Raw genomic sequence first — 27,093 nt, forward strand, 5'->3', positions numbered from 1 at the left:
TCGAGTCCCAAAGAAAGGCAATGCCAAAGAATGCTCAAACTACCGCACAATTGCATTCATCTCACATGCTAGTAAAGTAATGCTCAAAATGCTCCAAGCCATGCTTCAGCAATACATCAACCATGAACTTCCTGATGTTCAAGCTGGTTTTAGAAAAGGCAGAGGAACCAGAGATCAAATTGCCAACATCCACTGGATCATGGAAAAAGCAAGAGAGTTCCAGAAAAACATCTATTTCTGCTTTATTGACTATGCCAAAGCCTTTGACTGTGTGGATCACAAGAAACTGTGGGAAATTCTGAAAGAGATGGGAATACCAGGCCACCTGACCTGCCTCTTGAGAAATCTGTATGCAAGTCAGGAAGCAACAGTTAGAACTGGACATGGAACAACAGACTGGTTCCAAATAGGAAAAGAAGTTCGTCAAGGCTGTGTATTGTCACCCTGCTTATTTAACTTATATGCCAGAATACATCATGAGAAACTCTGGACTGGAAGAAACATAAGCTGGAATCAAGATTGCCGGGAGAAATATCAATAACCTCAGATATGAAGATGACACCACCCTTATGGCAGAAAGTGAAGAGGAACTGAAAAGCCTCTTGATGAAAGTGAAAGTAGAGAGTGAAAAAGTTGGCTTAAAACTCAACATTCAGAAAACGAAGATCATGGCATCGGGTCCCATCACTTCATGGCAAATAGATGGGGAAACAGAGGAAACAGTGTCAGACTTTATTTTTTGGGGCTCCAAAATCACTGCAGATGGTGACTGCAGCCATGAAATTAAAAGACGCTTACTCCTGGAAGGAAAGTTATGAACAACCTAGACAGCATATTCAAAGCAGAAACATTACTTTGCCAACAAAGGTCCGTCTAGTCAAGCCTATGGTTTTTCCTGTGGTCATGTATGGATGTGAGAGTTGGACTGTGAAGAAGGCTGAGCACCGAAGAATTGATGCTTTTGAACTGTGGTGTTGGAGAAGACTCTTGAGAGTCCCTTGGACTGCAAGGAGATCCAAGCAGTCCATTCTAAAGAAGGTCAGCCCTGGGATTTCTTTGGTAGGACTGATGCTAAAGCTGAAACTCTAGTACTTTGGCCACCTCATGTGAAGTGTTGACTCATTGGAAAAGACTTTGATGCTGGGAGGGATTGGGGGCAGGAGGAGAAGGGGACGCCAGAGGATGACATGGCTGGATGTCATCACTGACTCGATGGATGTGAGTCTCAGTGAACTCTGGGAGTTGGTGATGGACAGGGAGGCCTGGCGTGCTGCGATTCATGGGGTTGCAAAGAGTCGGACACGACTGAGCGACTGAACTGAACTGAACTGAACTGATATGAAATCAAAGTAATTGTTCCTTACTTATTTTATGTAATTGAATTCTACTTTTTAAAATTCTGTTATTTTTGTGTATGATATGTATGAAAAAACAACTACTGAAATTAGAGAAGTCTAGATTTTTCTTAAAAATGCCAGGCTATGAAGAAACAAAAATTATATTTAGGATGAAAATATCTATAGTATTAGGTGTGCCCTTCCCTAGGCAATCCACACACATTGTATTTTTGCAATAATATGCTTAGTAAGCATTCGAAAATAGTTTGAAAATTTTTCAGTATTTTGACAATTTTTAGAAGGATTACATATCTTACTAGGGAAACTCCATTACAAAGGAGTAGTAAAAAGTATTCAGTAGGCAGAGTTTGGGGGATGAATCTGATGTAGAATTGAATCCTGGCCTCTCCTTTTTCTAACTGAATTGGGACAAGTAACTTGACCTTTCCAAATCTCAGTTGCTTCACCTGAAAAATGAATTATACAGTAAAATATGTAAATTTTGCAGACCATTTCTTGGCCCATAGCAGGCACTTGGAAACTGGTAGTATTATTCTTGAAATTGAAGGAAAAGAATATCCTTTTGCAGTTTACAGATATATCCTTTAAAAGTACATATCAATAGATGGGTATAATAGAAAGATATTAAAATTTCTCATTAGCTAATCTGAAGCAACTTTTTTTTCCCAGAGTTAATAAAGATATTTGAACATGATAGTTAATATTTTAAGAGTTGTCCATTGTCACCTAAGTAAAATTTATATTTTTAGTATTTCTATGATGGTGAAATAGGAAGTACATTTTAAAATATAAGTAAAATACAAATATGAACATATCATTCTGCATTTGTAGGAATTTTTCCAACCTCACAATAACTTCAGAAACTAGAAATTAAGATCTTTTCTTGAGAAAGTCGTTATTCACGTATGGAGCTAAAATACAGCCAGAATTGTGATATCTAGAAGTCAACCCTGAAAAAAACTTTCTACACTTATATTTTATGATAGCATTCTGGTTATTAGAGGAAAATATATTATTATGAAAAATATTTATCTATAAAGCTTCATACAGTGATGCAGTTTACATTAGATTTTTATGGAATAGTGCAAATACAAAGTATTCATCAAAACACCTCAGCAAGAGTTAGGCATCTGCTTGCCTAAGGGTTAGTGTTGGATGATGCAGTTATAATCTACACCAAGGCAGTGCTGGCAGATCAGGTCCCACTCCTGTGGATGGCATTATCTTTTCCTCCTTTGGGTTTCAGGGGAAATAAGAAATGAGGCAAAAGCACTTTTTAGCCTACCCCATGGACTGCAGCCTTCCAGGCTCCTCCATCCATGGGACTTTCCAGGCAGGAGTACTGGAGTGGGCTGCCATTGCCTTCCTCGATTCTGCACATATGCTATGCTATGCTAAGTCACTTCAGTCGTGTCTGACTCTGTGTGACCCCATAGACGGTAGCCTACCAAGCTCCCCCATCCCTGGGACTCTCCAGGCAAGAACACTGGAGTGGGTTGCCACCTCCCTCTCCAATGCATGAAAGTGAAAAGTGAAAGTGAAGTCGCTCAGTCATGTCTGACTCTTAGCGACCCCATGGACTGCAGCCTACCAGGCTCCTCCCTCCATGGGATTTTCCAGGCAAGAGTACTGGAGTAGGGTGCCATTGCCTTCTCTGATTCTGCACATAGTGGATCCTAATTATGTCATCCTTGACTATCATTTAGTAATCATATACATTACAAAGAACAGAGACTGAATTTTAAAAATGATTTTAAAGTGCGTAGTATGTTGGTAGAAATGGATTAATCTTTATTTAACTCCTTGGAAGGAACGTTATGACCAACCTAGATAGCATATTAAAAAGCAGAGACATTACTTTGCCAACAAAGGTCCATCTACTCAAGGCTATGGTTTTCCCAGTGGTCATGTATGGATGTGAGAGTTGGACTGTGAAGAAAGCTGAGCACCGAAGAATTGATGCTTTTGAACTGTGGTGTTGGAGAAGACTCTTGACAGTTCCTTGGACTGCAAGGACATCCAACCAGTCCATTCTAAAGGAGATCAGTCCTGGGTGTTCACTGGAAGGACTGATGCTGAAGCTGAAACTCCAATACTTTGGCTACCTCATGCAAAGAGTTGACTCATTGGAAAAGACCGTGATGCTGGGAGGGATTGAGGGCAGGAGGAGAAGGGAACGACAGAGGATGAGATGGCTGGATGGCATCACCGACTCAATGGACATGAGTTTGGGTAAACCCCAGGAGCTGGTGATGAACAAGAAGGCCTGGCGTGCTGTGATTCTTAGGGTCGTAAAGAGTCGGACACGACTGAGCAACTGAACAGAACTGAAAATTGGGAATCAAACTGACAACACACAGTTTCTACAGCCACCCCCTCCCCACCCATGAACTCCATGCTTCATGGAGTTCTGTCAAAACTTACTTTGCTCTTTGATTCAGCAGCTAAGTAAATGTATTCCTTTCCCTAGACTGGTTGGAAAAGGTTTAAACGATGATCTGTCTTGAAGACCTGATCTATGCAGGAAGGGTTTACAAGTTGTTTTATGCCATATGACTTTGCTACCATAGATCAAAAATAAATTTTTTTTCAGTTTGTCTATAATACCGAGGTCAAAGCATTTCTAGTCCATTGATTTTATAACAGTAGTTCAAGGAACTATTGTATGACAAGCAAAAAAGATGCATAGGATAAAAGGGTGAATAGTACAATTGTGTAACCTGATTACCTATCGAAGTGTGAATGTAAACAAAATACAAAGCACATGCTTTTAATACTTTATGACCCTTTGCTCAAGGTTTCCTTTTCTCCCTCTAATCATTGAACAGTTATTATTGACAAATGGCAACTAAAAAAAGAAAAGAAAAGCAGTTGTCTTTAACGGCTGATCTATTATATTTTTCAAACTGTTGTGGCCTTGTTTCAAGGAAGATGATTAATAGAGTCTTCTTCTTATTACTGAACCTTCTTCTTACTGAAACAAAGGGCATTTCAGAGTTGAAATAGAATGTAACAATAAGGGAAATTTAGAGATGAAATAAGATATAACAATAAATGCTTACATATTTTTCAAACATTTGTCATGTGTTATCAAATAAATATGACAAATTAAAAGCTTATTTTTCACTTTAGTCAAGTTTAAAGTTTTCTAAAGAAAAAATCAGTCATAACCAAAAATCTCCTTGTCATGAGATGGATAATAAAATTGTTTTCTTAACAGACTCTTAGGTCATTATTAGTTATCATGTGAAATTGCTAAAAAGAAAGACACTCTATGTCATTAGACTATCCATTGCAATGGAATATATAGTATTCATAATTAGAGATGTATGTGGTTTTATATGTAGCACAGATTTGCTTGTAGAGTGCTTACTTTTCTTATTATTATATGTAAATAAAATGTATTTACATAGTATTATATGTAAATAAAAATGATAGTAATAATTGTTTTGAGTACCTTTGTCTTTATTGCATTAAGATTTTCTAACATGATTGTTTTTTTATTTCATTCCAATTTATGTGCCTTTCTCTACTGGTTGCTTTCCCTCTGTCCTTCCCTGGGATATGTGTGCCTGCTACAGGTATTTTAACAGTGAGTCAGAAGGGCCTAAAGATCCCAATTTAATCTCCATGTTTCTAGTCTCATCTTTCATCTCCATCTTCTGGCTGACCTCTGAATCAAAAGTAAATTTTCTCTCAATTTGTCCCACCCTCTTGGCACTGACATATATACACTACCATGTATAGAATAAATTGCTAGTGGGAAGCTGTACTTTAGCACAGAGTTCAGCTTGGAGCTCTGGGATGACTTGGTGGGGTAGGGTGGGGAGGGGGTGGGAGGGAGGTCCAAGAGGGAGGGGATATATGCATGTATAGCTGATTCACTTTGCTGTACATCAGAAACTAACACAATATTGTAAAGCAATTATAGTCTGATTAAAAAAAAAACTTTTTCTTGCTACTTTTTCCTGCTACTTTTTCCACTTCCACTCTGAAGGTGCTTAGGTAACTATTTCCATTTTGCTAAGTATTAATAATTTACCAATTCTCCCACACTATCTGTATTTCAAAGCTTTATTAAAATCTCTTGTGTCATTTCATTTTCTCTTTGTCCTTGTGGGTTTACACCTTTTTTATTTCATCACTCCCCCTTTATGAGCTTTTGAGGAGACGTGATCATTTTTGTAGTAAATCTGCCACACTTACCTGATTTCTATTAGAACTTTGGGGCAACTAATTTAACTGCAAAACACTTCATGCTTTTCAGATCCTAAGTATTTAATAATATCTTTGAACCTGTATATAAATGTGAATTAGCAAGATTCTAGGGCTAGACTTGGAGCAGGAAGATGAAGAATGGTATGCTGTACTCCTTGCTATCAAGAGACCATTCAGTGGTATTTTAATGATCGGTCTGACCTTGTGAATACCTTACAGGCACTCAGGTCACACACTCATCTATTTACCTCCTGTCTGTAGGGTATCATTGGGATAATTTCTGCCTGCTAATGAGACTGGAAAGGCATCTTCAAATAAATTAGCTGAAGATAGGGGCAATTATATTTTCAGTTTAGTTTTATAACCTAAGGAAGCCTTACTGAAAAAGCAAGTATACTTATTTTGAGTAAATCTATTTTGCTAAAAAAAGAAAACAAAAAGAATGAGTGTACTAGCCATTTAAAGAAAGAAAAAGCGAGGCGCCTATCTTCTTGGTTGTTTGTGTGTTTCTTTACCTTTAAAGGGCAGATAAGATCAGAAGTGAAATAGAATGGCTGCTTTTGTTATGACAGTAATGAGCTAAAATGGGACTAGATAAAAAAGACTGTAGGTATGGGGTCACAGAGCGGTGAGACTTCATGAATTTATTCATTGAAATGTGGCCGTGTCCCCATAAAGTAAGATGTCATCATTACAAGTGTGGGTTGCTTTGTGGCACAGTACTGCTATCTTACTGCTATGACGGAGGCATCCAACACTGGCTTCTGTATTTAAGGAAAATAGAAAAATTATTAAAATTTCAAAGAGAAAAAGCACAGGGTCACTGCTTAGAAGAGTTAGCATTTTGCTATTTGATAACATTGTAATAACAAAAATGTATGCTTCTGAAAAAGAAATATGAAATGAGATCTTTTTTGTGGATAAAATGTTAAATTGAGTTATTCCAAGAGAAACAAATGAGATGTATGTTCTAAATCTGAAGAGAATTATGTTCAGTGGAACTTTAAGTCTGTCTGTTTCAGACAGAAATACTTCTAAAGTGACATTTTTTTTGATGTCTTGAGGTATATGCTATTTTTATTAATCCATTCATTCCTTTGGCAATCTCTAGCACCTTCCGTTTCTTATTTTCTACAGTTCAACCTCATAGTTCACCAATGAAAACAGTAATTACTGCTAAAATTTTTTAAAAACAGATTGGAAATGCATGAAAATTAATTTTTATAAATACTCTAAAAACACACACACACACACACACACAATACATTTGAAGTCTATTATGATGTTAAAGTGAAAGTGAAATTGTTCAGTTGTGTCCGACTCTTTGCAAACCCATGGACTGTAGCTTGCCAGGCTCCTCTGTCCATGGGATTCTCAGGGAAGAATACTGGAGTGGGTTGCCATTTCCTTCTCCAGGGGATCTTCCCGACCCAGGGATTGAACCCTGGTTTTCTGCACTGCAGGCAGATTCTTTACCATCTGAGCCATCATTATGATGTTAGAATACCCTTCTTTCTGTGGCTTTACTCTATTCCTCTGAAAAGATATTATTTAGACTTTCTCTTCTACTTTTAACTTATAATATTTCCCATGAGACAGAACTAAAGTACAAACGTGTTTTTGAAATACATAGGAACACTGTAAAAACTATATATTCTATTGTATTTCTTTAAAAATATATGTACATAATTTGTGTTATGCCTATTTAAATCATACAGGAAAGTACAGGGAATTATTTAATAAATATTTATAAACACATTTTCTTTAGGCAATCAAAGAAAAGTACAGATGTAGTCAAAGCCTACTTACTGTCATGTCCTAATATAATTCTCCTATATAACTCCACAGAAATAATCAAGAATCTGATGTTGCTTGTATTCTGGTTGACAGTACTTTAAAAGATATAGCTACTTCTTATCTTTTTCCTATTTATTTTCTATTTTAATAAATGCTATTCTTATCTTTATTACATATTTAGTTTTTTTCAGGTGTATTCTATTAGTTTTATTTTTATTGGCTGGTTAGTTTTTTAACTTTCTAATAATTAATCTATTTACTTTCAATATTTATTAAAAACACATTTAAAACAAACAAAAAAGAATTGCCACTTTCACCATTACTATTCAACAATGTATCAGATGTTCAACCAAAGCAATAACACAAGAAAAAGGAAATAAAAGGCATTCAAATTGGATAGTAAACTCTTTTGATTGATTGTCTTTAAATGCTCTTATCTCCTTTTAAAAGATGGCTTAACTGAGTATAGAAATATAATTTAAAATCTTTCCTTTGAGCTTTCAAAATATATTGGCCTTATTGTTACTATGAAGAAATCTGTTGTCAATCTAATTGTCCATCTAGAAATCTTTACCCTTTAAACATAGTTAATGAGTTTTCCCTTACTACTGTTTGCTAGTTTCACTAGGATGAGTCTAGGTAAGAAAAAAAAATCTTAATGCTCAAAAATCATGATGTATTTTTCAGTATGAAAACAGAGTTCTGGAAAATTTTTAGCTACTATCCCTTGAGTTTTACTTTTCTGCCATCTCTCCATTGTATTTTGAAGTATTTAAAATTACTCTTTCTTTATTAACTCTTCAGTGTTTCTTAGATCTTTGTCTCTGCTCTTTGCTAGGTTCATTTCTCTATTGGCTCGTTCAAGTCATTGTTCTTTTTACTCTGTGGAAACTCTACTTCATTACAGAGTTAATTTTCTGTATAAATTATTTTCAATTTCAGTGACAATCTTTAAAAATATATATTTTAAATGTATGTTTTGTCTTATTTTGTTTTGCTTTTCAGGACTCAGTATCTCAGTATTAGCAGCTTCATTCCTAAGCATTTTTTTTTTTGCTACTTGGAACTAAGTGTTTTGAGTATAATAAAGGTTTTTAATGTTTTCTCTTTTGTATTTTACACATCATTTTTATTTGTTCAGGTGAAGGAACAGCACTTTCAAAGTGTGAATGTATAATGCAATCTTTACTGGAAGTGTGAACAATTTTTTTTTTTAAGATTGTATAGGGAGACATAAAAAAGGTGAAATTATGGAAAGTTTTAAAAAATTCAGTAAAATTTTCAGATTTTTCTTTATTTTGAGACAATAAACATTGTTTAATTTATTAAACACTTTGATAAACAATTGTTTACTAGTGTATCATGTACATTATGTTGTAATGCTATGAACTTCTTGGCTCAGTTTTTCATAACATTTTATAAACATAATATATTTAGAAAATTAGTGGAGATAATGATCACTGTTTGGTAAAAAGTCCTTGTGAACTGCAGACTTTCCTTGGTTACTCTCCACAGGTGACATTTCTGCTTGGAGGACACAGAACAAAGGCTCATGTATTTCTTTTAGCTGTGAAGTGACTGACTCTACTAAATGTTGTGATCAACATGTATTCTCCTTTTGCTAGAAGTACTGAGTCAATAGTTATGATTTAGAATAGATTATGAACTACTAAGTGAAGATTGCTTTTTTATTCTTCTTTCTCTATGAGTGAAACTTTGTACATGTAACATTAAATTTTGTTTCAAATCATAAATGATGATTTATTTAGTTATGCATGTAAAATTCTAGGCAATTTCAACTCCATTATAAAGTTATTTGAAAAAATACAACATTGATGAATATGATATTGTCAGGTACTCTTATCTATATATTAGAGTTTCAAGATAAAGAGCACTAAAAATATCCAGTGTCTTATTTACAGATTTTACAGCCACATAGTCAAACCATGATTTCTGGAACAATGCTCCAGCATTGTGAGAAGAATGTGGGAGAATGAGAGAAAATGTGACTTTCCTCTGTGAATCAGCTGGATCCAGACTTCAAGTAATTTAATCTTCCCTATTTTCTCACATTTTCCATTATGGTCTTTCTCAAAGAACTATTGATGTTGTCAATCTTTCCACTAAAATTGTATAAGAAAGACTTGCTTTTCTTAATCAACTGGGGGTGGGGGGGAATAAGAATCTTTGCTTTTATCACACATGGAAGCATTTACTGTTCAGCTAGCTGACACTGAGAGGTCGATTTCTCAAAAGATTTAGTCAAATGCTCCCAGAATGAGAACTCTTGTACACCAGCATGCAAGAAAGGAGGATACTTGATACTACATTAGTATTCTTTTGATTTTTATTACTCCCACTCAAAAATAACTCACAGAATTTGAAAATCCACTAGAAACTCATTCAAAGGGATACTTGAAGATGAATTCACAAGGAAGGCAAAAGCTTCTGCATGAAGTAAAAAGAGAAACATATTCTTTGTTATGTTTTCTGACAGAATGATTCAAATCCAGGGTAAGAATGACCAAATGGGAATTGTTTTTGGTGGCAAATTAATTGAAGTCACTTCTAATAGTTCACTTTCATGATACACTTCATATATGGCTTAATGGGCCTATAACAGTTTCTTTCTGGAAAATTTTTTTCTGAGGCATTCTGGACTACATAATAAAATAGAAGTAATTATGGCTACGTTTTAAAATGAGCTGTCTTTAGACAAAGCTTTCCACATGAAGATTACTCAGTAAAGTGACATCTGTTTCAGATAGAGGTCTTTAAGCATCAGTCCTCAACAGCTCCATGGATAATAAGCAAACTCAAAGACCTCCAGGGTTTCTGATTGCCTGCCACAACTGGCTTCAGGCAAAATGACTGTTCTTCATATTTTGCAGAACGCATTCTATTTAGCTAAAAGTCAAATGCTACTGAAAATCAGTTTCAATTGGGATACCCTTCCAATGTTATAAAAAGGGAAAAGATCTTTTCAATCAGAATAAATGTTTCTCAAATATCTAAAGTCATCCAAAATAAAGATTTGTTCTGAGCCAGTGGCCCACACTGGTGGTGGATGGTGGATGGTTATCACTGTGCTTGCTTCTCAGTTTGTATACTTCAAAGCAACCAGAGGACTGGACTCCTGGGATTTTTAAATGATGCCATACAACATGGATAGAAGTTCCTTAAGGTCAAAGGAACTGTTTTGTTTACATGCTCAGTGTCTTTTTAAGTGTTCTACACTAAAGTGAATGAATTATAATTACCTGGCTTTCTTGAAGTACCATGTCATTTAGAAAAATTCTATAGTTCTGTTACCTATGTATGTATGTGTGTGACTCTATGAATGGTAAAGGGGGGGTTCTTCTTATTATTAGATAAGCTAGTAAGATTAATCTCTTTCTTTTACAGTTTTCTTCCTCTCCCTAATGGCACTCATCACTATCTTTATCTGTCCCACTCCCATCAAGAATTCAAGCTTCATACAGGCCTAGGTTTTGTTTGTTTGATATATCCCCAGAGTCTAGACAAATTGTGCACAGCTTATAGTTGACATTCAATAAACAGTCATTGAGTAAATAAATTAGCAACCATCCCACAGTTTTGGAGGGGTTGTCAGTAGGTCAGTTGAAAGGATCCTGAGGAGCAGAGGCACAGATGCACAGGGAGACCTCAATAAGTATTAGCAGTTATCAGTGTCAGGTGTTTATGACCCTCACTTTTGCTGATAAAAGATCACTTAAGAATCTTAATCTCAAAAAGATATAAGGGGGATATATTCCACCTAATAAAAATTATAATGGAAAATATGCTCAAATGTTATTTCTTTCAGAAGGGTCCATTTATTTTTATCAAATATTTGAAGTCCTTGAAAGAAAACAATTATTGTACCATCTCAGTTACAAGCAACAAGAAGATACACAGATGGATAGCTATGCGTTTTCATCCATGCAATGGCATATCTATATATCCCTATTAAAATATATATCTATATATGTCTATATATATATGTGTGTGTGTGTACATGTTATATGCATTTTCACCATTTATTTTAAAAATCTGATAATTTTAAATGAATCCTTAAGAGAATGAGGAATACAATACTTACCTCAACTCATAGATTTACTCTGAGAAAGCTAATATGAAATCTTACCTAGTTGATTTGCTTGCATTTTATTTTACACTCTTCCTATAACTAGTGCTCCTTTTCATTTTAATCACTAAATTTAGCAACAAGTTATTCTTTGATCTTTAGTCAATCATTTTAAGCCAACAATGAATATTTCCATTGTGTTTATTTAATCAAAATGTTTTTAAATACATTTTCACTTTGGGATAAAGTAATTTGATCTCTGGTTCCTCTGCCTTTTCTAAAACCAGCTTGAACATCTGGAAGTTCATGGTTCACATATTGTTGAAGCCTGGCTTGGAGAATTTTGAACATTATTTTACTAGCATGTGAGATGAGTGCAATTGTGTGGTAGTTTGAGCATTCTTTGGCATTGCCTTGGGATTGGAATGAAAACTGACTTTTTCCAGTCCTGTGGCCACTGGTGAGTTTTCCAAACTTGCTGGCATATTGAGTGCAGCACTTTTGCAGCATCATCTTTTAGGATTTGAAATAGCTCAACTGGAATTCCATCACCTTCACTAGCTTTATTCATAGTGATGCTTCCAAAGGCCCACTTGAGTTTGCACTGCAAGATGTCTGACTTTAGGTGAGTGATCACACCATCATGACTCTCTGGGTCATTAAGATCTTTTTTGTATAGTTCTTCTGTTGCCACCTCTTCTTAACATCTTCTGCTTTTGTTAGGTCTATACCATTTCTGTCCTTTATTGAGCCCATCTGTGCATGAAATGTTCCCTTGGTATCTCTAATTTTCTTGAAGAGATCTCTAGACTTTCCCATTCTACTGTTTTCCTCTATTTCTTTGCATTGATCGCTGAGGAAGGCTTTCTTTAGTAGATGATGTCAATAGTGAGTATTGCTATTGAGCAATACTAGCACTAGCATTTTGAGATAAGACTTGCTTTGCATTTCACCTATAAAACCAATTATATTTTGTTTTAATTTTAGCCATTCTGGAGATTGTGTAGTGATAAGTTGTTGTTCAGTCACTAAGTTGTGTCTGACTCTCTGCAACCCCATGCACTGAAGCATGCTAGGCTTCCCTGTCCTTCGCCATCTCCTGGAGGTTGCTCATATAATGTCCATTGAGTTGGTGATGCTATCTAACCACTCATCCTCCACTGCTCCCTTCTTCTTTTGCCTTCAGCCTTTCCCAGTATCAGGGTCTTCTCCAATGAGTCAGGTGGGCAAAGTACTGAAGCTCCAGCTTCAACATCAATCCTTCCAGTGAATATTCAGAGTTGATTTTCTTTAGTATTGACTGGTTTGATCTCATTGCAATCCAAGGGACTCTCAAGAGTCTTCTCCAACACCACAGTTCAAAAGCATCAATTATTTGGCACTCAGGGCTTCTCTGGTGGCTCAGACAGTAAAGCGTCTGCCTGCAGTGCAGGAAACCTGGGTTCAATCCCTGGGTTGGGAAGATCCCCTGGAGAAGGAAATAGCAACCCACTCCAGTACTCTTGCCTGCAAAATTCCGTGGACTGAGGAGCCTGGTGGGCTACAGTCCATGGGGTCACAAAGAGTCAGACATGACTGAGCGACTTCACTTTCACTTTCAGCCTTCTTTATGGTCTCACATCTGTATATGACTACTGGAAAAACCATAGCTTTGACTATATAGACCTTTGGTGGCAAAGTGATGTCTCTGCTTTTTAACATGCTGTCTAGGTTTGTCATAGCTTTCCTTCCAAGTAGCAAGTGTTTTTCATTTCAAGACTGCAGCCACCATCCACAGTGATTTTGGAGCTCAAGAAAATAAAATCTATCACTCTTTCTAATTTTCTCCTTTGTTTTCCATGAAGTGATGGGACTGGATGCCATGATCTTAGTTTTTTAAATGTTGAATTTTAGCCAGCTTTTTCACTCCTGTCTGTCACCCTCATCAAGGGGCTCTTTAGTTCCTCTTTGCTTCCTGCCATAAGGGTGGTGTCATCTGCATATCGGAGGTTATTGGTATTTCTCCTAGCAATCTTGATTCCAGCTTGTGATTCATCCAGCCTGGCATTTTGTGTGATGTATAGTGATATATAATCATTTTATTTTCCATTTTCTGAGGAATGATGAAAATGATCATTTTCAATGATCATTCATCATTTTCACTTCTTTATTTGCTTCATGGCCATTTGTACATAATCTTTGTATACATCAGTTTATATCTTGCTTAGTTTCAATTGGTTGTCTACCTTTTTCTTATTGTTTTATAGCAGCTTTTATTATATGCTTTGATACAAATTCTGCATGAAATGTATGTTGACAAATTTTCTCCCACTTTGTCTTAGCTTTAACTTTCTTAATGATGTGTTGATAAACAAAGATTATTTTTTCTTAATTGAGATATAGCTGACTTACAATATTAAATTAATTTCAAGTGTGCAACACAGTGGCACAAAATTTTTATGGATTATACTCCATTGATAGTTATTATAAAATACTGTTTATATTCCTGTGCTATACAATAGACCCCTGTAGCTTTTGGTTTTCTGCACAGTAGTCTGTACTTCTTATTTCCCTACCCTTATCTGGCCCCTCCCACCTTCCCCAGTAACCACTTACTTGTTCTCTACATCTCTGAGTCTGCTTCTTTTTTTGTTATGTTTCATTAGTTTGTTTTCTTTTTTAGATTCAACATATAAGTGATAATATAGAGTATTTCTCTTTCTCTGTCTGACTTATTTCACTAAGTATAATACCCTTCAGGTCCATCCATGGTAAAATCTCATTCTTTTTTTTTTAATAGCTGAGTATTATCCCATTATATGTATGTATGTATGTATGTGTGTGTGTATATATATATATATACACCAGATCTTCTGCATTCTTTCATCAGTTGATGAGCACTTTAGTTGCTTCCATATCTTGGCTATTATAAATAATGTTGCTATGAATATTGAGGAGCATGTATCTTTTCAAATTAGTGTTCTCATTTTCTCCAGATATATCTCCAGGAGTGGAATTGTTGGGTCATATGGTAGTTATATTTTTAGCTTTTTGAGAAAGCTCCCATGTACCCTTTTAATTTACAGTAGTATAATAAAGATAATGTCTCCTTTCAGGGAAAAGTTTCAACAAGTTTGCTTTCAGCACATTATAAAATATTCGTTCTCTAAACTCGTAATTATTTGGCTAGTTTGCTTTCTGGAAATCCAATTAAATTTCTTAGACTTTTTATTTTGTCACTCATGGGTCTCATATAATATTTTCTTTTTTTCTTCATAACACATATCTAGTCTGCATATATTCTGATCCAACATGAAACTCATTAATACTCTTACTTGCTGAGTCTAATCTGCTGCAATCTATTTGTTGAATTCTTCATTCATTGTTGACTCTTTGCTCTATTTCTGTGCATTTCTTTTTCAGATCTCATTTTGTCATATATTATCTTGAATATATTATTCACAACTATTTTAGCATCTAGAAATTTAAAATCCAGATAACCTGTGGGTCTTTTAAAAATATCTAATTTTCCTCTTGTCTATTATTTTTATTGAATATAGATTTTACTGAATGCTGAAAATTATGTATGGAATAACTCATCCTTGACCTTTAAATCTATAATAACTTTTTTTCTGATAAGGTTTTGAAGTTCCATTTTGACAATTAAATCATAATGGCCTGATATTATACAATTATGACTCCATCTTTCTTTAAGGATTCTTCAAGCCAAATAATATATATTTCAAATACCAGCATAATTCTATATTCAAAGAAACAGGTGAAATTAAGGCATTTTCATGAAGAAAAATTGAGAGAATTTCTTGGTATTAGATTTCTTCTAAAAGAATTACTAAAGGAACTTTTTCAGACAGAAGGAAATCATAGCAGAAGCAAACTTGGAATGTCAGGAATGATAATATTAAGCACTGGCAAAAATTTGCAGCAGCTAGAACTCCTGAACATTGCTGATGGGAGTGCAAAATGGTCCAGGTATTCTGGAAAAAGGGTTGGCAATTTCTTACAAAGTTAAACATATACTTTCCATATGGCCCAGAAATACTATTCCTGGGTTATGTCCACAAAAAGACCTGTCCATGAATATTCACTGTAGCTTTATTCATAACTGCCAAGAGTTGGAAACAACCCAAATGTCCTTTGATGGGTGGATGGATTAACAAACTCTGATATATCTATATTTGCACAATGGAATGCCAATTAGAAATATAAAGAGGCAAGCTTCCCCTTTTCACCTTGATTGTGGTAGACTTTAAGCCCATTTATAGATATATTAAAATATCAAGCCAGTTTTAAACTCACATTCTTTGTGAGTGACTGTAAAGGAAACTCAGGGAATTATTGTGGAGGTGTTGAAGCTCTATAATGAAAATCTATCAAGACCAAGTAGCATGGTTTCTGCTATTGGACCTCATTTGTTGATGTCTAATTAAAAGAATCATTTGCATTTGTTAATGAATCTGTTTAGCTCCTAGTCAAAAAGTTATTGAACAAGCATGTGATTTAATTTTAATCTCAATTCTCCAGTGGCTCACTTTCTATGCCTACTTAAACATTACCCTTCAAAATGAGTGTTATTAATGTGGTTGGCACTTACGCCTTGCCTTTTCATCATTTATTTTATTGGTTTTTTCTCCCCTTCTTCTTTCACCCTGTTTCCAGCATTTATTTAGCACACTAACTCTGATGAGCTTATATTCTGGAAAGGAATGCATCAAATTCCACAGAGTCAAACCTTATTTTTCCAAACATTGGGTGAGCTCCCAGAAGACATTTAATGCTTCATAGTTTTATAGTTTAAGCAATAAAGGAGAGGAAACTAATTCTCTCTCCATTCTCATACCCTCCCTCAAAATATAATTGAGACAGAGCCTTCTGTACTCTTGCTGATTTGTTTTGACATCCATGAACAATCTTGCTGAGATGCATTTTGTATTCTTTCCTCTGCTATGTCCATTATTAATTTTTTATTAAACTTCCATTCCATATTATAAAGCATAAATAGGAAGTTATGCAACTATAAGGCCAAATCAACAACTATTCAAATGAGAAGCAAGGTAATTAATAACCAAGAGTGTAAAGTATTCCTGTGAATAAGCAGCTTTTATAAGAATATAATGCTTCTCACTTTTAAATCATTTTATCTTCCTGATGTGGAAATTTTGTCTGAACAAAATGTAAGGCTGTAATTTTCCATACCAGAAAAATCCATGTTACTGACCAAAAATGATCAGGAACATAGCAATATATTTTACCGGATTATTTCTGAAATCTGTTTTTCAAATTGCTATTAAGGGTGGAAAATGACTCACTTTTTTTGATATTTATTGCCTTTGGGGGTTCAGTTTGTATTTCTATGCAATTAATGGTTCATTATATAGAATAATCTTAATAAAATTATACATTTGGGTAAGGAATATGGCATGTGTCAATAATGAGTACACCAATAATGATTTTTACAGACTTTAGCTTGGGCTCGGCTACTACAAATTTTTCCCATTAATTTTATTTCACTCCATGAAAGTTGGAAAATATGCAGTGTAAAGCAAGATGCACAATTCCCAGACCCAAGAAAAGAAAAAGCATTTAAATTTCATTTTCATAATACTTTTGTATTATTATCACTACTTCATTTTTCTCCCAGAATCAATTTATGATTACTTGGAGCAAACAAATGGAAATATTCAAATGATTAATTCTTTTCCTTAATTTGTAAGAACAAGAGAGAAATCACAGTAACCACATTTAAAATAAGAACTTTTAAAAGACAGCTCTAGATTATACAATTTTTACGGATTAATTTTGCCCTTTTTACCTTCTGGATTAACCACCTCCTATAGAATTTGATTATAGTATCTGGAAAATGTCTTAGAAGTCACCAAGTACATCATGTTGCTATTTTCTTTTGTTGAGATGCTTCAAAGTACTAAAAAAGCAAGAGAAGTTAAATTAAATTTAGTAAATAGCATTTCAACAAAATAAACTAAATAAATTATGTAATTTTAAAGGTTTTAAGTTACACACTTTTATAGTTTATTTTATATAAATATGATGCATGTTGATGGGGGAAATCTTGAAGATCCAGAAGAGGATAAAGAAAGGAAAATTATTTATTCTTTGCTATCCACACATAGTTCTGATTGTATATTATTGCTTAATACTTCTGCTCTTTATATATTCATTTAATCAATTGCTATTTACTGAGCACCTGATTTGTGCAAACACTGTTCTAGACAGTCAACCTTCTGATTTTGAAGCCTACATTGTGGCAGAAAGGAAACTAAAAATAAAAAAAGGACAACAAAAAATCTGATAATTATAATTATCAGAAACACACACACACACACACACACACACACAACATGACAACATAAAGAAACCACGACAGGGAAAAGACAAAGGGTGTATAATTCAGTGAGTAGTCAGGAGAGGAGGATCTGACATTTGAAATATGGCCTGAGTAATGAGATAGAACCATTCATGGGTTGCATTAAGAAACTATATAAACCCCTAAAGAGGGAATAAACTTAAATGTAATGGAAAAGAAAAATTAAAATGTCAGAATTTGTGGGAAATATTGAGCAAGGACTTCCCTGGTGGCTCAGACAGTAAAGAATCTGCCTGCAATGCAGACCTGGGTTTGATCCCTGGGTTGGGAAGATCCCTTGGAGAAGGAAATGGCAACTCACTCTAGTTCTTTGCCTGGAGAATTCCATGGACAGAGGAGCCTGGTGGACTACAGTTCATTGGGTCACAAAGAGTCAAATACCACTGAGCGACTAACATTTTCACTTTCACTATTGAGCAAATAAGAGTTTGATAATAAGGTGAAAATGGAAAAGCTGTTATGCCAGATTATGGAAGTCAATGGTCAGAAGTTCAGTTCAGTTTAGTTCAGTTGCTCAGTCATGTCCAACTCTGACAGCCCATGGACTGCATCACGCCAGGCTTCCCTGTCCATCACCAACTCCCAGGGCTTACTCACACTCATGCCCATGGAGTTGGTGATACCATCCAACTATCTCATCCTTCATCATCCCCTTCTCTTCTCACCTTCAATCTTTCCCAGCATCAGGGTCTTTTCAAATGAGTCAGCTCTTTGCATCAGGTGGCCAAAGTATTGGAGTTGCAGCTTCAGCATCAGTCCTTCCAATGAATATCCAGGACTGATTCCCTTTAGGATGGACTGGTTGGATCTCCTTGCAGTCCAAGGGACTCTCAAGAGTCTTCTCCAACACCACAGTTCAAAAGCATCAGTTCTTCAGGGCTCAGCTTTCTTTATAGTCCAACTCTCACATTCATATGTGACTACTGGAAAAACCATAGCTTTTACTAGCTGGGCCTTTGTTGGCAAAGAAATGTCTCTACTTTTTAATATGCTGTCTAGGTTTGTCATAGAGTTTCTTCCAAGGAGCAAGCATCTTTTAAGTTCATGGCTGCAGTCACCATCTGTAGTGATTTTGGTTATAAGTTCAGATTTTATTAATTTTTTAAATTATGGAAAGAACAGTTAACATGGGCTCTATCCTCTTAACAAAATTTTAAGAGTTTAATACATTACCGTGCTGTACAGTAGATCTCTAGAAATTATTCATCTCACATCACTGAAACTTTATACCCACTGAACAGCAATTCTCCACTTCCCTCCATACCTGGCAACTAACATTCCACTCTGTTTCTATGAGTATGGCTATTTTAGATATGTTATATAAGTGGAATCAGGCAGTCTTTGTTTTCTGTGTCTGGCTTATTTCACTCAACATGTTTTCCAGGTTTATTACATTGTCGTATGTAGCAAGATTTCCTTCTTGTTATGACTAATATTCCACTGTATGTATATACCAAGTTTTCTTTATCCATTATTCTGTTGTTAGTCATTTAGGCTGTTTACATGTGTTGGCTATTGTGATAGTGTTACTGTGAACTGGGAAGTGCACTTATCTCTTAGAGATGTTGGTTTCAATTGTTGTGGGTACATACCCAGAAGTGGGATTGTAGAAGATGATGTGGCTTACTTTTCATTTAAGTTAAAACAAAATCCAACCTCAACAATTTTTTAACTTACATAAAAGATAATTAATGTTTAAAGCAGAAGAGTGCTATGTTTGATTTTCTTTAAAAATAAGTAACCTCTAGGTGGAGAATGGAACACTGTGTGCTGGGAGAGGAGCAGAGGCAGAGAGTTGAAATGTGGGCTATGCTTTAGTCCAGATTAAAGAAGGAGGTGGCCTGGCTTGGGAAAAATATATTTCCAGCATCACTGTAATGACTACTGCTGCTACTGCTGCTGCTGCTGCTAAATTGCTTCAGTCGTGTCCGACTCTGTGCGACCCCAGAGATGGCAGCCCGCCAGGCTCCCCTGTCCCTGGGATTCTCCAGGCAAGAACACTGGAGTGGGTTGCCATTTCCTTCTCCAATGTAGGAAAGTGAAAAGTAAAAGTGAAGTCGCTCAGTCGTGTCCGACTCTTCGAGACCCCATGGACTGCAGCCCACCAGGCTCCTCCGTCCATGGGATTTTCCAGGCATGAGTACTGGAGTGGGGTGCCATTGCCTTCTCCAATTGTCATGACTACATAGATGTAAATTATGTAAATGTGGCATCATTTATATGCAATCATTTGTGAAATGGTCTATGTGTAATTGTTCCTATGTTCCTAGATTTTAATTATTTACACTCTATGGTGGTCATTCTTCAAGGTAAATAATTATGCATCTCTATTTTACTTCCCTGAACAAATTTTTTTTAATGCAACTGCCAGATCAAAGAATTTCCACACTTTTAAAGATTTTGACACTTAGTTCCAACACTGTTTCATCACAACATTCATCAATGGTTCACAAAACTGCCATTTCTCAGAATGACCAACTAATCTTTTGAAAAATATTTTTAAAATCTGTGGCATTTGCCAGAGAAGAAGGTGATATCTGACTTGTAGTCTTCAAAAAATGTTTTCTTGATGCTATTGTGAATTTTTTTTTAAACAAGTATTTAGCCATTTTGTAAATTAGCTGTATATATATATAGTCTTCAACTATTTTTCCTCAGTAAGTTTTACCTTTATCATATGCATTAGTTAGAAATTTTTGTTGTTATTAACATTTCTATAAATATGAAAATATGCCTATACTTTAATTTTATTCATTTTAAGTATGGAGGGTTTTCATATTTGTTGAATATTATAAAACTATGCATCAGTGATTTCCTCCTTATGATCTCTGTGTTTGAATGAACACTTAATGTAATAAAAATTTGACTCCACTTTTTGGTGTTTGGGCTTCCCTGGTGGCTCAGACGGTAAAGCGTCTGCCTGCAATGCGGGAGACCCGGGTTCGATCCCTGGGTCGGGAAGATCCTCTGGAGAAAGAAATGGCAACCCACTCCAGTACTCTTGCCTGGAAAATGCCATGGACGGAGGAGCCTGGTAGGCTACAGTCTACGGTGTCGCAAAGAGTCGGAAACGACTGAGCGACTTCACTTTCTTACTTTCTTTGGTGTTTGACTTCTGACAACTTTCAAGCTTCAGATCTCACTTCTCTCCTTCTGCTCCACATCTGGGCAAGCTGATAAGAAAGCCTGGGCACTCCCTCCTCTGCTGCCAAGCAGGGGAGACTTAAACCATGCAACCTCCTCCTCACCCATGGGAAAACTCATCTAAAGGCCACTCCTAACCACAAATCAAAACCCTACTCCAGTCTCCTTTCTTTGCTCTCAAGAGTTATTTTCAGAGCAGCCTTGGAAGCTTGTCCCACCCCTTCCCCAAAGCCTCATTATGTGAGTAAGAAAGGTTTTCATGTCCTCTTGGTATGTGTGTGGCATCATCTGTCCTGACATCTGAACTAGATCATAGCTGAGGTACTATTCTGTTTCTGCAGAGTAACCACAACACTAAGAAAGGACTGTTGCATCCACAAGTCAGGTAATTATTTGCCAATATTTTCTTGCATTTCTTAAATATGTTTAAAAATTTAATTCCCTTAAAGATTAAATTATTTTAGATTTTGGTGTAAGGTAGGGATGCATATTTTTTTAAACGCTAACCCTGTTTCAATACTATTATAGAAACTACTAGGAGGAAGACAGAGGAAGTAGAAGGAAGAATAACACTTACTTTAATATCCCTTTAGATTTTTAAAGACATGACCATTATTTTAAGAACTTTATGAAATTTTAGAAAAATCTTAAATATAATTCTGATGGTCACTTTAATGTTGAAAACTTAATGGCAATGCAATTTGATCAAGTATTATCTTGTTATCTTACAGTTAAAATGAAAACTGTTCAGATTAAAAGGAATCTTGGCAACATTAAATGTGGTGAACACATTCTTAATTTACAGCATTGCTAATAGAGTGAAGTTGTAGAGAAGTTCCAAGATTAAAAATGTGAAAGGCAAATGACAGTTTTCAAAGGCAATCAAGAAGGCTTTTATCTACTATGCCACTTCTGACCTAATGCAATTGGGTAGACATTTTTGATTACTTGCTATGGGCCTGAAACTACACTATGTATTTTATTCAATTACCTCATTTAATACTTAGATCTTGGTAGAAAACCGTATATGTAATATATATATGTGTGAAAAAGTATATGCTCCCTCTTTACAGATGAGGAAACCAAAGCTTAGAAAGATTACATAAATGGAATAAAGTCAGATTTGTAAGTTGTAGGAGTAGCTTAGAACTCAATTTATTCAAGTGGAGACATTCCAAAAATGTATTTCCTTGAAATTATTTCTATGCACTTTCTCTGTAAAATCTATTATTTAGCTCAGGCAGCTAAAATGTTAGTCAGTCACGTCCAACTCTTGGTGATCCCATGGACTGTAGCTCGCCAGGCTCATCTGTCCATGGAGTTCTCCACGCAAGAATGCTAGAGTGGGTAGCCATTCCCTTCTCTGGGGGATCTTCCTGACCCAGGGATTGAACCTGAGTCTCCCACATTGTAGGAAAATTCATTACCAACTGAGCTACTAGGGAAGCCCTCAGGCAGCTAAAGGAAATGCCAATCAATGTCATCACTGGCGGTTATATTACTTTAATCTCTGAGTTTGAAGTATTATAATTTTAACCAATAAGTAAGTTTTTATAGAAATCAAGATTGTCCAATACTATCTTCTCATTTCTATTCTCAAAAATCTTTGTTTGGCAGAAACATGTTGAAGGTATTTGTTACAGGTACGTAGGAAATTCCCAGGTGGCACTAGAGGTAAAGAACCTGCCTGCCAATGCAGGAGACAAAAGAGATGCCAGTTCAATCCCTGGGTAGAGAAGATCCCCTGGAGGGGGCATGGCAACCTACTCCAGTATTCTTGCCTGGAGAATCTCATGGATAGAGAAGCCTGGCAGGCCACAGTCCATAGGGTGGCAAAGAGTCAGACAAAACTGAAGTGACTTAGCACGCACACACAGGAACATATTGACTTCTCTTATAAAGAGAAGGAACCAATTAAAGAAAGGAAACAATTCAAGACAAATAAAAGTTATTTTCAAATATCAGCTATGCATCTGTTACTTGAAGAACAGAAGTAAGCCTGGGCATACCTGAAATGGCTAGTTCTATGAATCAAAGTAAGCATGGAACAGGTCAGTCAAAAATTGTCAGATGAGATACCTAATGGTAACCCCCTGCTTTAAGTGCCACATCTTTTGTCGTCATATGTCATTACACTTACTGTCACATATCACAGTGGTTCCTTTAGACAAGTTTCCAAGCTTTGGTTTTCTACTTCATACTTTAATGAATGAATAAATTTCCTAGACATCAATGTGATCCTTTAACTAGTATCCAATGAGAAGTATATCATCTACAAATGCATTATTTGGCATTTTATTGCCTGAAAAAATATCTCATGTATATAGTTAGTCAACTTCAAACAGGATTCTCAATGATTTCTTTATTTTCTTATCTGAAAATGAAATTACAAAAGAAAATTTGTGTATGTATTTAACACCTTATTTCAAGTACACTCTAGATAAGAATTATTTTTTCAGATAAGTGTTCACAGTAATACATTTTCTGAACTAGAAAAGAGAAATGTATCTCACCCTATTAAGAGGTTCTGTTTATTTATTTATTGTAGGTTAGTCTGACCGGTAGGCTTTCCTGGTCTCAGCAGGGAAGCTCATTCATATACCAAATGAATCTGATGGGATTGACTAATCTATTAATTAAAAAATAGCCCATGCATAAACATATTATTTAATTAACCCCTCCTTTTTATTGAATGTTTAGTTTAGTTTCTAATTGTTTGCTATTATTAGCAGAGCTATAACTGATATTCCTAAGAGAAATCTGTTTTGCATATGTTTGAACCACAAGTTCTTTAGCATAGAGTCTTTACTTGGAATCACTGCAGCAACATGAAGGCAAATTTTGATAATTTATGTATTCTGCCAAATTTCCCTCAAAAAGATTATGTCAATCATTCTTCCACAAATACTGCATGAAAAAAAATTCCCTTTCCCATTGTTAAGACTCAGTGTTATCAAGTTTGAGTATTTTGGCCCAAGTAATCAGTTCAAAATTTATCCCATTTTTTGTTTTATCAGATTTTATTGCCAAAACATTTGAGTCATTTGTCTTTTTCAAGTTGATTTGTAGGAGTTTCAAATGTTCTTTTAATCTGTGGCCCTATTTGGATATTGATTACAATGTATATTGATATGCGCAAGATTTTGTTTTTATTCAGGTAAGTTTTTCTTAAGAGCTCTTTTTTCCCCATTTGGAAGGTCCTTCACATACAAAGTGTATCTTTAAAGATAGATTTATTTTTTCTTTTGAAAATTTTTCACCATGCAAAGAGTGAAGTCATCTTTCTTATTATATTGCTATTTATGCCATTAGTATATTTTTCATTGAAATCTTAGATTTACCAAGAATTTATTGTTATGCATGGATATAAACTGGAAATGTAATTACTTTTGTTCCGAGTATAGAAACAAGACTTATGGCAAATATTCATTTATACATAAGAATGATTCTGAACTTTCTATTCCATATAATATATAATTAAAAATAGTAGGCTCAATGCAATCTTGCAAGAATCTTAGTTTCATTAGAATTGATCAGTCTAACCTACCATCTTTATTTACATTATCAGAAATTCCTTTTCCTTCTCATTGAATAATGGCTTCCTTCCACATTTTCCAATTTGGTAATGATTTATTTAATTTTTATGGCTTTTTTTTTCATTCAGTGAGATTTTGAAAAAGGGAGATTAAAAAAAACTTGCATTTGTTCACCCACTGTGAAATAAAAATGAATAGTTTATATTTTACATTTAGGCTTTAAAATGTTCATATTTTACTTTATATATTCATAAATTATTTTTAAAAGCAAATAATCAAGCCATAATCTACTTTTATAAAATTATTTGTGCAGTTACTAAATATCTATGGAATATCTGGAATTATTAAATACATATCAATAACCAAAATGATCTTACAAAGCATTTATTAGCCTTATAGAAAATTATGTGTGTGCTTTTGTTATTCATCCAAAAGCCATCTCCAAATACCTACTTTCTTAAAAAGAGAATTCTAATTTCCTTTGTCCTATTTTAAGTGAACACAAATGGTTTAAAATCTTCCGAGATTCAGGGCATAAATCTTTTTTGTTTGAGCCTTTCATTCTCTTTGCCTTATAAATTGTGTGGCTCTGAGACTATACCCTACTTCCAAGCTCACAAGTTAACCACTGTGGCTCCATAGTTTCTGGTAGAAGACATATTCTTCAGATGTGTCAGATGAAGTACAGTTTAGTATCCACTACAGATAAAGTTACTATTAAATAAAGAGATCTAGAACTTATATATAATATTTATATTGATATTTAATTTTGTCTTTTTATTATTAATACATATGATTTTTCTTCAGTCTAACAAAGTTTACACAATCGTGTCTGAATTCTATAATGATCCTTGAGATTTCAGGGGTTGTATACTCACACAAATGCATTAAGTAGTTTCATATATTGGCTCCAAACTTTTCTGTGACCCTTCGTTTCCTGTGTCATAAGTGCAAATGCGCAGGGCTCTCAACAATCACCCGCCAAACTTGACTACCAAAAACTTTAAGCTATATTTTGCATTACATTTTGCATATATTCAACATTAAACTCTTTGTACTTTAATAATGCTTATTTTGAATAAAATTTCTTTAGAACTGTTTAACTGTCTTCCTATGAAAATTAAATTCCAAGGGGCCCAGTATTCCCACAGTTGTTGACAGTAGTCATGTATTTTTCTGAAAAAATATTCCACATATAATTTATAATAGATGCTCTCTATGAAGGCCATTAAGTGCAAACATGTTTATCTTTGTGCCTGAAAGAGTTTTTTTTTTTCCGTTAAAACTGCTGAAAGATGTAACACTTTCATACTTGGAACCCACTGTCCTCACTACTACAACAGCTCTCAATGAATAACTGTCAGGAGTTGGTATATGAATAGCCTGATTCTCTTATTCTTTGGATAGAATACTTTTTAGATACATGGTTTTCATCTTTTCCCAGAATTTTATGATACTTTAGATCCATATTAAATAGCTTTGAAACACATTTAACACCTAACCACTATTGGCAGCTTTCCCTTTTCTGTATTATTTCCTATATAAGCCCCCACTTCAGAGTATTAAGTTCTTTGCACTTCCAAGAAGTTATTTGACCTCTAGTTCTTTGAATCTGCTACTGAAAGAACCCACACTAAGACTCATTTAAAGTGGTCCCCAAATGCAGTTCCTGAATCGCTGAAGTCAAGTGACAAGAAGCCTGTACCAGGGAATATAACCTCTAGAATGCTATAGTATCACAATTATTAAGCCTCATCTGTAGTAAACTGGGGTGAAGTCGCTCAGTCGTGTCCTACTCTTTGTGACCCCATGGACTGTTGCCTACCAGGTTCTTCCATCTATCAGATTTTCCAGGCAAGAGTTCTGGAGTGGGTTGCCATTTCCTTCTCCATAGCATCTTCCCAACCCAGGGATCTAACCCGGGTCTCCTACATTGTAGGCAGATACTTTACCATCTGAGCCACCAGGGAAGTAGTAAACTGGGGTAGGATAGAGATAAAGAAGGAGGTACAGACTGTATGATTTTTCAAGAATTTGGATCATATGATAATAGTGGGAAATTTCAGAATGATGGAGCTGGTTGGCTCTCACTAAGTGCCACTGATACAGTAAAGAAAGGAAAGCCAGCTGCCAATTCAGATCCTAATGTTACAGCCAGAATTTCTTTATGTCAAAGTCCCTCATTTCCTGTAGCTGGTGGGCTACAGGACTAAAAGCAAGGCTGAGGACCAGACTGTGAGTGAAGCAAAATCACAGCATTTATTTAGCTTCCCCCCATGCACCCCCACCCGTGACTAATCCTAGGAAGTCTTTGCTGCTAAAGTAAGGACTATGATACAGAAGTCCAGGGACCTTGACATTTAGATAGGAACATCTGTGTGAATGTACTTAACAACCTTGAACCTCCAGATTCCATGAATGACCTGGGACTGTAGAAGTGGCTCGTTGCCCCTCAAGGGTAGAAAACTACCCTGTCTGGAGACCATGCAGAGATTTCACAGGAGGCAGAAGCTTCAAAAACCGATAACTGCCCTTTTTGAGATTTGACCCCATCTCCCCTTGTATATTCTA

At 35.3% G+C, this 27,093-nt stretch overlaps 2 long non-coding RNA genes across 2 annotated transcripts in view; both read right to left on the reverse strand.

Moving 5' to 3' along the window:
- Nucleotides 1-27,093, reverse strand: part of LOC138991494 (uncharacterized) — a 237,689-nt gene that overhangs the window by 60,543 nt on the left and 150,053 nt on the right. The gene's annotated exons all lie outside the window — the stretch shown is intronic.
- LOC138991495 (uncharacterized) overlaps nt 1-27,093 on the reverse strand; it is a 74,549-nt gene that overhangs the window by 18,202 nt on the left and 29,254 nt on the right. Inside the window, exons 2-3 of the long non-coding RNA XR_011467464.1 lie at nt 18,508-18,903; nt 17,270-17,380 (exon numbers count right to left, since the gene is read on the reverse strand). This is a non-coding gene — a long non-coding RNA (uncharacterized lncRNA). The remainder of the gene's footprint in view (nt 1-17,269; nt 17,381-18,507; nt 18,904-27,093) is intronic.

This window comes from Bos mutus, chromosome 17 (genome assembly GCF_027580195.1).
Source record: "Bos mutus isolate GX-2022 chromosome 17, NWIPB_WYAK_1.1, whole genome shotgun sequence".
In the NCBI taxonomy this organism is placed as follows: Eukaryota; Metazoa; Chordata; class Mammalia; order Artiodactyla; family Bovidae; genus Bos; species Bos mutus.